General features: G+C 40.4%; 5 non-coding genes across 5 annotated transcripts; all 5 read left to right on the top strand.

The window, feature by feature from the left end:
• Positions 1-1,285: 1,285 nt before the first annotated feature.
• Positions 1,286-1,367, top strand: TRNAS-GGA (transfer RNA serine (anticodon GGA)). Its single transcript has one exon. It is a non-coding gene; the product is annotated as a tRNA-Ser (tRNA).
• A 3,941-nt stretch (positions 1,368-5,308) lies between these two features.
• On the top strand, positions 5,309-5,390 carry TRNAS-AGA (transfer RNA serine (anticodon AGA)). Its single transcript has one exon. It is a non-coding gene; the product is annotated as a tRNA-Ser (tRNA).
• A 1,279-nt stretch (positions 5,391-6,669) lies between these two features.
• Positions 6,670-6,741, top strand: TRNAH-GUG (transfer RNA histidin (anticodon GUG)). Its single transcript has one exon. It is a non-coding gene; the product is annotated as a tRNA-His (tRNA).
• Positions 6,742-9,329: 2,588 nt separating this feature from the next.
• Positions 9,330-9,418, top strand: TRNAS-AGA (transfer RNA serine (anticodon AGA)). The gene has a single exon. It is a non-coding gene; the product is annotated as a tRNA-Ser (tRNA).
• A 3,934-nt stretch (positions 9,419-13,352) lies between these two features.
• On the top strand, positions 13,353-13,434 carry TRNAS-AGA (transfer RNA serine (anticodon AGA)). The gene has a single exon. It is a non-coding gene; the product is annotated as a tRNA-Ser (tRNA).
• The last annotated feature ends 1,236 nt before the right edge of the window (positions 13,435-14,670 follow it).

Below are 14,670 nucleotides of genomic sequence, written 5' to 3' on the forward strand. Positions count from 1 at the left end.
GTAGTTTCTCAACTGCTTACAGGTGGTACAGTAGTGCTGGATCTAGGATCCAACACTGACCTAGAAAAAGTAACCATAACCCCACTTACCTGCTAAGTGAATTTCCTTCCATAGGATAACATTGGTAATTTGATCAGCAAAAGTTTCTAAGTGTCAACTTTTAAAATAGCAAAATATTGCTTCAAAATCACAACAGTAACTAAAACGAATTTACTCACTTGTTTCCAAGAACTGTCCCAGGACTGAATCTAGGATCCAGTCCTGGATTTAGAAAAGTATTCCTGAAAGTAATTAATTGCATATAACTTAACATTCCCATTGAGCTCAATGTATTATTGTGATTCAAATTGTGTTGCCTATTGTAATAAACTGTAACTATGACCTGCAAAAGTCAATTGCCTATTGCAAAGTATTTAACTAAAGCATCTCATTCTGAGAAAGTATATTTTGATACCTATTGTTGGTTCTCAAATAAAACAACAATATCTTTTTTATGCAAACCAATGGCCTAGTGTTCAGTTCTTGAGTGTGTGAGACCATTTGCTGACTGAGTGTGTACAACAAATGTTTTACACTGTACTCTGATACTGCCTTACTGCTCGGCAAGCTACCACTTTAGAGAGTAAGGTTATATCTAACTTTAGCCTCTGCCAAACCTCTGGGGACTGGGGACTCTGTGCACACTGTACCTATTTGGGAACAGTATATACAGAGCCACTTTCTCACAGTAGTGATAAAGTGATTAGAGTCCTACGGCCAACATAAAGATACAGCAAATCGTGAGGTGAAAAGCAAAAAGGTTGCTGGTAGGCCACCTTAAGGATGCCAGGTCTAACAAAAACTGAACTAAGGATAACATGAGTAAAACATCAGGTTTCTCTACTGCATTTGGTGAGACAAGTGGGCCTTCTTTTATCTTCCATTCAAGCAATCTTTGACAGACCCCTTTATTATAGAGCTTTTCAAGGATTAAAGATCAGGCACTTACAAAGGAGTCCCAAATACTCAGAGATGGTTGACTTCTGTAATATGGGTCGTAGACTAAAAGCAGCGCAAAAACAGAGTGCAACAGGGTCCAAAAAACTTGAGTGCCACAAGAGAGTTTGAATGCAAGCGTATCCTTTTACAGATCCAGAGATATACTCATGCAATTTTTATTTTTAGGACAGAACGTGCATGATGAAAAAAACATTGTCTTTAAAAAGCGCATTGCAGAATATTAGTACTTTGATGTGGGAAATCTTCAAAACTTTCAAACAAAATATTTGTAGGCAGCTTACAGCAAGTTGCTGTGGCCGAGTTGTTAAGGCGATGGACTGGAAATCCATTGGGGTATCCCCGCGCAGGTTCGAATCCTGCCAACAACGAGAATCTTTTTATTATCGGCTACAGTTTCAGAAGTTAACCTTTAGTATTTCTTCCATTTCAGTTTTATAAATAGGTGGCTTATTTTTGTGTCACTATTGCCTCTCCACATATTTGTTATCGCTACCTCTTTCATGTCTTAGCTACACCTCATTCCTACTTTAGCACTGGTGTAAACGCTTCAAATTATTATACCGTTGCTCTCTCATTCATACCTGCGCATGCACTTGAAAGTTACTTTACCAATAAAAGACGCAAAGAGAGAAATAGAACAAAAGTGCTGGCTGGATTGGCAAACACACTTCATAAAACTGCATTTTCTTTTTTATTCTCCCCCGTGTTACATGCTTAACCTCCCCATGTGTAATTTCTCTTAACCTGCTGTCCCAGGAAGAGAATTTCATCTACAGGCTCTTTCTGTGTTTTTTTCCCTAGTCTGTCTTTCCCATTTCTTAGCTGTGTAACTGTTCCTTTACGCGCTCTATTTAAACGCCATCAATCTCATTTGAGCTCCTTGCTCCCGCTTCTGTTTTCTCCACCTCTCATACTGCCAGTTCTCTCTTTCTCTGTGGTTGGTGGCTACTTTCCTGAGCTTCCGAAGCCACGTGGTTCCTGCCTCTTGTTGTCAGACTTGAATTGGAAAAGGAACCATATTAACAAGCCTTTACCACTCACACACGGCGGAAGTTTATACTTTAATTCAGTGAGCTAAGAAAAGCGTGTTGTGGGTCCCCTACGAGCCATGGTGCTTGCTTCATCATGATTTGGCACCAGTCATTAGCCGCAGCTCTGCTAATGAGCCACTGAGGTCAGTTTCAATATTTACTCAAAAACATAACCATGCAGCCCACCCCTCAACTGTGTATTTATCTTGCTTTTCTGCTGTTCGTGTGATTAGCTGGGAGGAGCTCACGTCGACATCCTCCCTATAAAAGTGTAGATGGATCACTCTCTAACTCTTTCTTGCTTCACATACAAATGGCTTGAAAGGTGCAGGGAAGATGCAGGTCTAATAGACAGAATAGAAGGTCTGTGCCAGGTGGGTTTCTCTGCATTGGTGTCCCATCACAGGTCAGCAAGTGTAATGTGTGATCTTTGACTCCTGGCATTTCACAAGCAGGCGGCCAGGAAACGGTTTCAGCCTATCAACCACTGAGGAGACGCAGCCTCTGAATGAGGAATGAGGAAGCAATGAATACATCCAGCCTATCACAGGAACAGCCCTGAGTGTTCCGAATTATAAATTCTCCATTTCACTGTACGTCATTGAGCCCAAGTAGCTCGCCGTGATCGTATAGTGGTTAGTACTCTGCGTTGTGGCCGCAGCAACCTCTGTTCGAATCCGAATCACGGCATTGTGGTTGGCAATGTCACGGCAGTTGGGTGTTAATTTTACAGAATTAGCAAATGTACCAGTGGTTTTTGTAAAATGTCTATTAAAAACAGATCCTTTCAAATATTTAAACCATCTAACAACAAATGATTTAAACTCGAATGATTATAAGCTGTAGCTATAATGTATTTACTTACATAAATTATCGTTCTTGAACCTATTGGGGGTGGAGGGGGAGCGGAGCTCACCCCCCAGGTGCAGTTGAGTGATCTGTGTTGTGGCTCTCTAGAGGGAAGGCACAAATTTTGCTGTCACCCAGCCCAATCCAGACGTGTATTGGGGCCAGGTTTCAGGCAAATAGAGCAGTAAGTGCAGAGAAATGTTCACTCTCTAAAAGTGGCATTTCTAAAATAGTAAAGTTAAATCCAACCTCACCAGTAAGTAGGATTTTCAATAAATAAATAAAGCTACTCCTCTCCGATATGGAATTACCAAATAAAAAGTATAGGGGAATACACAGAGCTAACCTATGAGAGCGGTAGACCTCACAGTAGTGAAAAATGAAATAGACTGTTTGGTACTTACAGGACACGCGAACCACCAAAGTACATATCTGATTTTTTACTTACATAGCATCATGCACCTAGGACTACCTAGAGCCTACCTTAGGTGTAAGTTATATGTAATAAAAGGGGAGTTTAAGGCTTGGCAAGTAGGCTGGGACTCCCCTGGGAGACCCCTGAGTCTATGCCCAGAACCACAACTCTGCCAGTCGAGTACTTACCTAAAAGCCGATAACTCACTTTTCTTCCATAGGCTAACATTGAGTGGTTTCACTTGGAAATTCTTCTAAGTGGTGTGGAGTTTTGGAACTTTAAAATATTCATCTAAAATCAGCCGAACAACGAATTCTGATTTACTCACCTGTTATCAGGAGAGACCTCAGTGCTGCATCTTGGAGCTCAGTACTGACCCTGAAAAGTAATTTTAACCGTACTTACCAGTAACTCGAATTTCCTTCCATGGGATATCATTGCCTGCTTTTTGCTGAAAATTTTCTAAGTGTCGATTTTTGAAACTTACAAATATTCTTTAAAAATCGTACCAACTGTGAAAACGTAATTGTTTACCTGTTTTAGATAGATGTCCCAGTACTGAGCCTAGGAGCCCAGCACTGGATTATAAAAGTAACGAGAACGTACTTTACCCGTAACTTGAATTTTCTTCCATAGGAAACCATTGACTGTTTTTCTGTGAAATTTCTTCTAAGTGTCGATTTTGCAAACATGTAAATATTCCTTAAAAATCGCCTGTATAACTTAAACGCAGTTTCTCAACTGCTTACAGGTGGTACAGTAGTGCTGGATCTAGGATCCAACACTGACCTAGAAAACGTAACCATAACCCCACTTACCTGCTAAGTGAATTTCCTTCCATAGGATAACATTGGTAATTTGATCAGCAAAAGTTTCTAAGTGTCAACTTTTAAAATAGCAAAATATTGCTTCAAAATCACAACAGTAACTAAAACGAATTTACTCACTTGTTTCCAAGAACTGTCCCAGGACTGAATCTAGGATCCAGTCCTGGATTTAGAAAAGTATTCCTGAAAGTAATTAATTGCATATAACTTAACATTCCCATTGAGCTCAATGTATTATTGTGATTCAAATTGTGTTGCCTATTGTAATAAACTGTAACTATGACCTGCAAAAGTCAATTGCCTATTGCAAAGTATTTAACTAAAGCATCTCATTCTGAGAAAGTATATTTTGATACCTATTGTTGGTTCTCAAATAAAACAACAATATCTTTTTTATGCAAACCAATGGCCTAGTGTTCAGTTCTTGAGTGTGTGAGACCATTTGCTGACTGAGTGTGTACAACAAATGTTTTACACTGTACTCTGATACTGCCTTACTGCTCGGCAAGCTACCACTTTAGAGAGTAAGGTTATATCTAACTTTAGCCTCTGCCAAACCTCTGGGGACTGGGGACTCTGTGCACACTGTACCTATTTGGGAACAGTATATACAGAGCCACTTTCTCACAGTAGTGATAAAGTGATTAGAGTCCTACGGCCAACATAAAGATACAGCAAATCGTGAGGTGAAAAGCAAAAAGGTTGCTGGTAGGCCACCTTAAGGATGCCAGGTCTAACAAAAACTGAACTAAGGATAACATGAGTAAAACATCAGGTTTCTCTACTGCATTTGGTGAGACAAGTGGGCCTTCTTTTATCTTCCATTCAAGCAATCTTTGACAGACCCCTTTATTATAGAGCTTTTCAAGGATTAAAGATAAGGCACTTACAAAGGAGTCCCAAATACTCAGAGATGGTTGACTTCTGTAATATGGGTCGTAGACTAAAAGCAGCGCAAAAACAGAGTGCAACAGGGTCCAAAAAACTTGAGTGCCACAAGAGAGTTTGAATGCAAGCGTATCCTTTTACAGATCCAGAGATATACTCATGCAATTTTTATTTTTAGGACAGAACGTGCATGATGAAAAAAACATTGTCTTTAAAAAGCGCATTGCAGAATATTAGTACTTTGATGTGGGAAAACTTCAAAACTTTCAAACAAAATATTTGTAGGCAGCTTACAGCAAGTTGCTGTGGCCGAGTTGTTAAGGCGATGGACTAGAAATCCATTGGGGTATCCCCGCGCAGGTTCGAATCCTGCCAACAACGAGAATCTTTTTATTATCGGCTACAGTTTCAGAAGTTAACCTTTAGTATTTCTTCCATTTCAGTTTTATAAATAGGTGGCTTATTTTTGTGTCACTATTGCCTCTCCACATATTTGTTATCGCTACCTCTTTCATGTCTTAGCTACACCTCATTCCTACTTTAGCACTGGTGTAAACGCTTCAAATTATTATACCGTTGCTCTCTCATTCATACCTGCGCATGCACTTGAAAGTTACTTTACCAATAAAAGACGCAAAGAGAGAAATAGAACAAAAGTGCTGGCTGGATTGGCAAACACACTTCATAAAACTGCATTTTCTTTTTTATTCTCCCCCGTGTTACATGCTTAACCTCCCCATGTGTAATTTCTCTTAACCTGCTGTCCCAGGAAGAGAATTCATCTACAGGCTCTTTCTGTGTTTTTTTCCCTAGTCTGTCTTTCCCATTTCTTAGCTGTGTAACTGTTCCTTTACGCACTCTATTTAAACGCCATCAATCTCATTTGAGCTCCTTGCTCCTGCTTCTGTTTTCTCCACCTCTCATACTGCCAGTTCTCTCTTTCTCTGTGATTGGTGGCTACTTTCCTGAGCTTCCGAAGCCACGTGGTTCCTGCCTCTTGTTGTCAGACTTGAATTGGAAAAGGAACCATATTAACAAGCCTTTACCACTCACACACGGCGGAAGTTTATACTTTAATTCAGTGAGCTAAGAAAAGCGTGTTGTGGGTCCCCTACGAGCCATGGTGCTTGCTTCATCATGATTTGGCACCAGACATTAGCCGCAGCTCTGCTAATGAGCCACTGAGGTCAGTTTCAATATTTACTCAAAAACATAACCATGCAGCCCTACCCTCAACTGTGTATTATCTTGCTTTTCTGCTGTTCGTGTGATTAGCTGGGAGGAGCTCACGGCGACATCCTCCCTATAAAAGTGTAGATGGATCACTCTCTAACTCTTTCTTGCTTCACATACAAATGGCTTGAAAGGTGCAGGGAAGATGCAGGTCTAATAGACAGAATAGAAGGTCTGTGCCAGGTGGGTTTCTCTGCATTGGTGTCCCATCACAGGTCCGCAAGTGTATTGTGTGATCTTTGACTCCTGGCATTTCACAAGCAGGCGGCCAGGAAACGGTTTCAGCCTATCAACCACTGAGGAGACGCAGCCTCTGAATGAGGAATGAGGAAGCAATGAATACATCCAGCCTATCACAGGAACAGCCCTGAGTGTTCCGAATTATAAATTCTCCATTTCACTGTACGTCATTGAGCCCAAGTAGCTCGCCGTGATCGTATAGTGGTTAGTACTCTGCGTTGTGGCCGCAGCAACCTCGGTTCGAATCCGAGTCACGGCATTGTGGTTGGCAATGTCACGGCAGTTGGGTGTTAATTTTACAGAATTAGCAAATGTACCAGTGGTTTTTGTAAAATGTCTATTAAAAACAGATCCTTTCAAATATTTAAACCATCTAACAACAAATGATTTAAACTCGCATGATTATAAGCTGTAGCTATAATGTATTTACTTATATAAATTATCGTTCTTGAACCTATTGGGGGTGGAGGGGGAGCGGAGCTCACCCCCCAGGTGCAGTTGAGTGACCTGTGTTGTGGCTCTCTAGAGGGAAGGCACAAATTTTGCTGTCACCCAGCCCAATCCAGACGTGTATTGGGGCCAGGTTTCAGGCAAATAGAGCAGTAAGTGCAGAGAAATGTTCACTCTCTAAAAGTGGCATTTCTAAAATAGTAAAGTTAAATCCAACCTCACCATTAAGTAGGATTTTCAATAAATAAATAAAGCTACTCCTCTCCGATATGGAATTACCAAATAAAAAGTATAGGGGAATACACAGAGCTAACCTATGAGAGGGGTAGACCTCACAGTAGTGAAAAATGAAATAGACTGTTTGGTACTTACAGGACACGCAAACCACCAAAGTACATATCTTATTTTTTACTTACATAGCATCATGCACCTAGGACTACCTAGGGCCTACCTTAGGTGTAAATTATATGTAATAAAAGGGGAGTTTAAGGCTTGGCAAGTAGGCTGGGACTCCCCTGGGATACCCCTGAGTCTATGCCCAGAACCATAACTCTGCCAGTCGAGTACTTACCTAAAAGCCGATAACTCACTTTTCTTCCATAGGCTAACATTGAGTGGTTTCACTTGGAAATTCTTCTAAGCGGTGTGGAGTTTTGGAACTTTAAAATATTCATCTAAAATCAGCCGAACAACGAATTCTGATTTACTCACCTGTTATCAGGAGAGACCTCAGTGCTGCATCTTGGAGCTCAGTACTGCCCCTGAAAAGTAATTTTAACCGTACTTACCAGTAACTCGAATTTCCTTCCATGGGATATCATTGCCTGCTTTTTGCTGAAAATTTTCTAAGTGTCGATTTTTGAAACTTACAAATATTCTTTAAAAATCGTACTAACTGTGAAAACGTAATTGTTTACCTGTTTTAGATAGATGTCCCAGTACTGAGCCTAGGAGCCCAGCACTGGATTACAAAAGTAACGAGAACGTACTTTACCCGTAACTTGAATTTTCTTCCATAGGAAACCATTGACTGTTTTTCTGTGAAATTTCTTCTAAGTGTCGATTTTGCAAACATGTAAATATTCCTTAAAAATCGCCTGTATAACTTAAACGCAGTTTCTCAACTGCTTACAGGTGGTACAGTAGTGCTGGATCTAGGATCCAACACTGACCTAGAAAAAGTAACCATAACCCCACTTACCTGCTAAGTGAATTTCCTTCCATAGGATAACATTGGTAATTTGATCAGCAAAAGTTTCCAAGTGTCAACTTTTAAAATAGCAAAATATTGCTTAAAAATCACAACAGTAACTAAAACGAATTTACTCACTTGTTTCCAAGAACTGTCCCAGGACTGAATCTAGGATCCAGTCCTGGATTTAGAAAAGTAATCCTGAAAGTAATTAATTGCATATAACTTAAAATTCCCATTGAGCTCAATGTATTATTGTGATTCAAATTGTGTTGCCTATTGCAATAAACTGTAACTATGACCTGCAAAAGTCAATTGCCTATTGCAAAGTATTTAACTAAAGCATCTCATTCTGAGAAAGTATATTTTGATACCTATTGTTGGTTCTAAAATAAAACAACAATATCTTTTGTATGCAAACCAATGGCCTAGAGTTCAGTTCTTGAGTGTGTGAGACCATTTGCTGACTGAGTGTGTACAACAAATGTTTTACACGGTACTCTGATACTGCCTTACTGCTCGGCAAGCTACCACTTTAGAGAGTAAGGTTATATCTAGCTTTAGCCTCTGCCAAACCTCTGGGGACTGGGGACTCTGTGCACACTGTACCTATTTGGGAACAGTATATACAGAGCCACTTTCTCACAGTAGTGATAAAGTGATTAGAGTCCTAAGGCCAACATAAAGATACAGCAAAACGTGAGGTGAAAAGCAAAAAGGTTGCTGGTAGGCCACCTTAAGGATGCCAGGTCTAACAAAAACTGAACTAAGGATAACATGAGTAAAACATCAGGTTTCTCTACTGCATTTGGTGAGACAAGTGGGCCTTCTTTCATCTTCCATTCAAGCAATCTTTGACAGACCCCTTTATTATAGAGCTTTTCAAGGATTAAAGATAAGGCACTTACAAAGGAGTCCCAAATACTCAGAGATGGTTGACTTCTGTAATATGGGTCGTAGACTAAAAGCAGCGCAAAAACAGAGTGCAACAGGGTCCAAAAAACTTGAGTGCCACAAGAGAGTTTGAATGCAAGCGTATCCTTTTACAGATCCAGAGATATACTCATGCAATTTTTGTTTTTAGGACAGAACGTGCATGATGAAAAAAACATTGTTTTTAAAAAGCGCATTGCAGAATATCAGTACTTTGATGTGGGAAAACTTCAAAACTTTCAAACAAAATATTTGTAGGCAGCTTACAGCAAGATGTTGTGGCCGAGTAGTTAAGGCGATGGACTAGAAATCCATTGGGGTATCCCCGCGCAGGTTTGAATCCTGCCAACAATGAGAATCTTTTTATTATCGGCTACAATTTCAGAAGTTAACCTTTAGTATTTCTTCCATTTCAGTTTTATAAATAGGTGGCTTATTTTTGTGTCACTATTGCCTCGCCACATATTTGTTATCGCTACCTCTTTCATGTCTTAGCTACACCTCATTCCTACTTTAGCACTGGTGTAAACGCTTCAAATTATTATACCGTTGCTCTCTCATTCATACCTGCGCATGCACTTGAAAGTTACTTTACCAATAAAAGACGCAAAGAGAGAAATAGAACAAAAGTGCTGGCTGGATTGGCAAACACACTTCATAAAACTGCATTTTCTTTTTTATTCTCCCCCGTGTTACATGCTTAACCTCCCCATGTGTAATTTCTCTTAACCTGCTGTCCCAGGAAGAGAATTTCATCTACAGGCTCTTTCTGTGTTTTTTTCCCTAGTCTGTCTTTCCCATTTCTTAGCTGTGTAACTGTTCCTTTACGCGCTCTATTTAAACGCCATCAATCTCATTTGAGCTCCTTGCTCCCGCTTCTGTTTTCTCCACCTCTCATACTGCCAGTTCTCTCTTTCTCTGTGGTTGGTGGCTACTTTCCTGAGCTTCCGAAGCCACGTGGTTCCTGCCTCTTGTTGTCAGACTTGAATTGGAAAAGGAACCATATTAACAAGCCTTTACCACTCACACACGGCGGAAGTTTATACTTTAATTCAGTGAGCTAAGAAAAGCGTGTTGTGGGTCCCCTACGAGCCATGGTGCTTGCTTCATCATGATTTGGCACCAGTCATTAGCCGCAGCTCTGCTAATGAGCCACTGAGGTCAGTTTCAATATTTACTCAAAAACATAACCATGCAGCCCACCCCTCAACTGTGTATTTATCTTGCTTTTCTGCTGTTCGTGTGATTAGCTGGGAGGAGCTCACGGCGACATCCTCCCTATAAAAGTGTAGATGGATCACTCTCTAACTCTTTCTTGCTTCACATACAAATGGCTTGAAAGGTGCAGGGAAGATGCAGGTCTAATAGACAGAATAGAAGGTCTGTGCCAGGTGGGTTTCTCTGCATTGGTGTCCCATCACAGGTCAGCAAGTGTAATGTGTGATCTTTGACTCCTGGCATTTCACAAGCAGGCGGCCAGGAAACGGTTTCAGCCTATCAACCACTGAGGAGACGCAGCCTCTGAATGAGGAATGAGGAAGCAATGAATACATCCAGCCTATCACAGGAACAGCCCTGAGTGTTCCGAATTATAAATTCTCCATTTCACTGTACGTCATTGAGCCCAAGTAGCTCGCCGTGATCGTATAGTGGTTAGTACTCTGCGTTGTGGCCGCAGCAACCTCTGTTCGAATCCGAATCACGGCATTGTGGTTGGCAATGTCACGGCAGTTGGGTGTTAATTTTACAGAATTAGCAAATGTACCAGTGGTTTTTGTAAAATGTCTATTAAAAACAGATCCTTTCAAATATTTAAACCATCTAACAACAAATGATTTAAACTCGAATGATTATAAGCTATAGCTATAATGTATTTACTTACATAAATTATCGTTCTTGAACCTATTGGGGGTGGAGGGGGAGCGGAGCTCACCCCCCAGGTGCAGTTGAGTGACCTGTGTTGTGGCTCTCTAGAGGGAAGGCACAAATTTTGCTGTCACCCAGCCCAATCCAGACGTGTATTGGGGCCAGGTTTCAGGCAAATAGAGCAGTAAGTGCAGAGAAATGTTCACTCTCTAAAAGTGGCATTTCTAAAATAGTAAAGTTAAATCCAACCTCACCAGTAAGTAGGATTTTCAATAAATAAATAAAGCTACTCCTCTCCGATATGGAATTACCAAATAAAAAGTATAGGGGAATACACAGAGCTAACCTATGAGAGGGGTAGACCTCACAGTAGTGAAAAATGAAATAGACTGTTTGGTACTTACAGGACACGCGAACCACCAAAGTACATATCTTATTTTTTACTTACATAGCATCATGCACCTAGGACTACCTAGGGCCTACCTTAGGTGTAAATTATATGTAATAAAAGGGGAGTTTAAGGCTTGGCAAGTAGGCTGGGACTCCCCTGGGAGACCCCTGAGTCTATGCCCAGAACCACAACTCTGCCAGTCGAGTACTTACCTAAAAGCCGATAACTCACTTTTCTTCCATAGGCTAACATTGAGTGGTTTCACTTGGAAATTCTTCTAAGTGGTGTGGAGTTTTGGAACTTTAAAATATTCATCTAAAATCAGCCGAACAACGAATTCTGATTTACTCACCTGTTATCAGGAGAGACCTCAGTGCTGCATCTTGGAGATCAGTACTGCCCCTGAAAAGTAATTTTAACCGTACTTACCAGTAACTCGAATTTCCTTCCATGGGATATCATTGCCTGCTTTTTGCTGAAAATTTTCTAAGTGTCGATTTTTGAAACTTACAAATATTCTTTAAAAATCGTACCAACTGTGAAAACGTAATTGTTTACCTGTTTTAGATAGATGTCCCAGTACTGAGCCTAGGAGCCCAGCACTGGATTATAAAAGTAACGAGAACGTACTTTACCCGTAACTTGAATTTTCATCCATAGGAAACCATTGACTGTTTTTCTATGAAATTTCTTCTAAGTGTCGATTTTGCAAACATGTAAATATTCCTTAAAAATCGCCTGTATAACTTAAACGTAGTTTCTCAACTGCTTACAGGTGGTACAGTAGTGCTGGATCTAGGATCCAACACTGACCTAGAAAAAGTAACCATAACCCCACTTACCTGCTAAGTGAATTTCCTTCCATAGGATAACATTGGTAATTTGATCAGCAAAAGTTTCTAAGTGTCAACTTTTAAAATAGCAAAATATTGCTTAAAAATCACAACAGTAACTAAAACGAATTTACTTACTTGTTTCCAAGAACTGTCCCAGGACTGAATCTAGGATCCAGTCCTGGATTTAGAAAAGTATTCCTGAAAGTAATTAATTGCATATAACTTAAAATTCCCATTGAGCTCAATGTATTATTGTGATTCAAATTGTGTTGCCTATTGTAATAAACTGTAACTATGACCTGCAAAAGTCAATTGCCTATTGCAAAGTATTTAACTAAAGCATCTCATTCTGAGAAAGTATATTTTGATACCTATTGTTGGTTCTCAAATAAAACAACAATATCTTTTTTATGCAAACCAATGGCCTAGTGTTCAGTTCTTGAGTGTGTGAGACCATTTGCTGACTGAGTGTGTACAACAAATGTTTTACACTGTACTCTGATACTGCCTTACTGCTCGGCAAGCTACCACTTTAGAGAGTAAGGTTATATCTAACTTTAGCCTCTGCCAAACCTCTGGGGACTGGGGACTCTGTGCACACTGTACCTATTTGGGAACAGTATATACAGAGCCACTTTCTCACAGTAGTGATAAAGTGATTAGAGTCCTACGGCCAACATAAAGATACAGCAAAACGTGAGGTGAAAAGCAAAAAGGTTGCTGGTAGGCCACCTTAAGGATGCCAGGTCTAACAAAAACTGAACTAAGGATAACATGAGTAAAACATCAGGTTTCTCTACTGCATTTGGTGAGACAAGTGGGCCTTCTTTTATCTTCCATTCAAGCAATCTTTGACAGACCCCTTTATTATAGAGCTTTTCAAGGATTAAAGATAAGGCACTTACAAAGGAGTCCCAAATACTCAGAGATGGTTGACTTCTGTAATATGGGTCGTAGACTAAAAGCAGCGCAAAAACAGAGTGCAACAGGGTCCAAAAAACTTGAGTGCCACAAGAGAGTTTGAATGCAAGCGTATCCTTTTACAGATCCAGAGATATACTCATGCAATTTTTATTTTTAGGACAGAACGTGCATGATGAAAAAAACATTGTCTTGAAAAAGCGCATTGCAGAATATTAGTACTTTGATGTGGGAAAACTTCAAAACTTTCAAACAAAATATTTGTAGGCAGCTTACAGCAAGTTGCTGTGGCCGAGTGGTTAAGGCGATGGACTAGAAATCCATTGGGGTATCCCCGCGCAGGTTCGAATCCTGCCAACAACGAGAATCTTTTTATTATCGGCTACAATTTCAGAAGTTAACCTTTAGTATTTCTTCCATTTCAGTTTTATAAATAGGTGGCTTATTTTTGTGTCACTATTGCCTCTCCACATATTTGTTATCGCTACCTCTTTCATGTCTTTGCTACACCTCATTCCTACTTTAGCACTGGTGTAAATGCTTCAAATTATTATACCGTTGCTCTCTCATTCATACCTGCGCATGCACTTGAAAGTTACTTTACCAATAAAAGACGCAAAGAGAGAAATAGAACAAAAGTGCTGGCTGGATTGGCAAACACACTTCATAAAACTGCATTTTCTTTTTTATTCTCCCCCGTGTTACATGCTTAACCTCCCCATGTGTAATTTCTCTTAACCTGCTGTCCCAGGAAGAGAATTCATCTACAGGCTCTTTCTGTGTTTTTTTCCCTAGTCTGTCTTTCCCATTTCTTAGCTGTGTAACTGTTCCTTTACGCACTCTATTTAAACGCCATCAATCTCATTTGAGCTCCTTGCTCCTGCTTCTGTTTTCTCCACCTCTCATACTGCCAGTTCTCTCTTTCTCTGTGATTGGTGGCTACTTTCCTGAGCTTCCGAAGCCACGTGGTTCCTGCCTCTTGTTGTCAGACTTGAATTGGAAAAGGAACCATATTAACAAGCCTTTACCACTCACACACGGCGGAAGTTTATACTTTAATTCAGTGAGCTAAGAAAAGCGTGTTGTGGGTCCCCTACGAGCCATGGTGCTTGCTTCATCATGATTTGGCACCAGACATTAGCCGCAGCTCTGCTAATGAGCCACTGAGGTCAGTTTCAATATTTACTCAAAAACATAACCATGCAGCCCTACCCTCAACTGTGTATTATCTTGCTTTTCTGCTGTTCGTGTGATTAGCTGGGAGGAGCTCACGGCGACATCCTCCCTATAAAAGTGTAGATGGATCACTCTCTAACTCTTTCTTGCTTCACATACAAATGGCTTGAAAGGTGCAGGGAAGATGCAGGTCTAATAGACAGAATAGAAGGTCTGTGCCAGGTGGGTTTCTCTGCATTGGTGTCCCATCACAGGTCAGCAAGTGTAATGTGTGATCTTTGACTCCTGGCATTTCACAAGCAGGCGGCCAGGAAACGGTTTCAGCCTATCAACCACTGAGGAGACGCAGCCTCTGAATGAGGAATGAGGAAGCAATGAATACATCCAGCCTATCACAGGAACAGCCCTGAGTGTTCCGAATTA

This window comes from Triturus cristatus, chromosome 12 (assembly GCF_964204655.1).
Source record: "Triturus cristatus chromosome 12, aTriCri1.1, whole genome shotgun sequence".
Classification (NCBI taxonomy): Eukaryota; Metazoa; Chordata; class Amphibia; order Caudata; family Salamandridae; genus Triturus; species Triturus cristatus.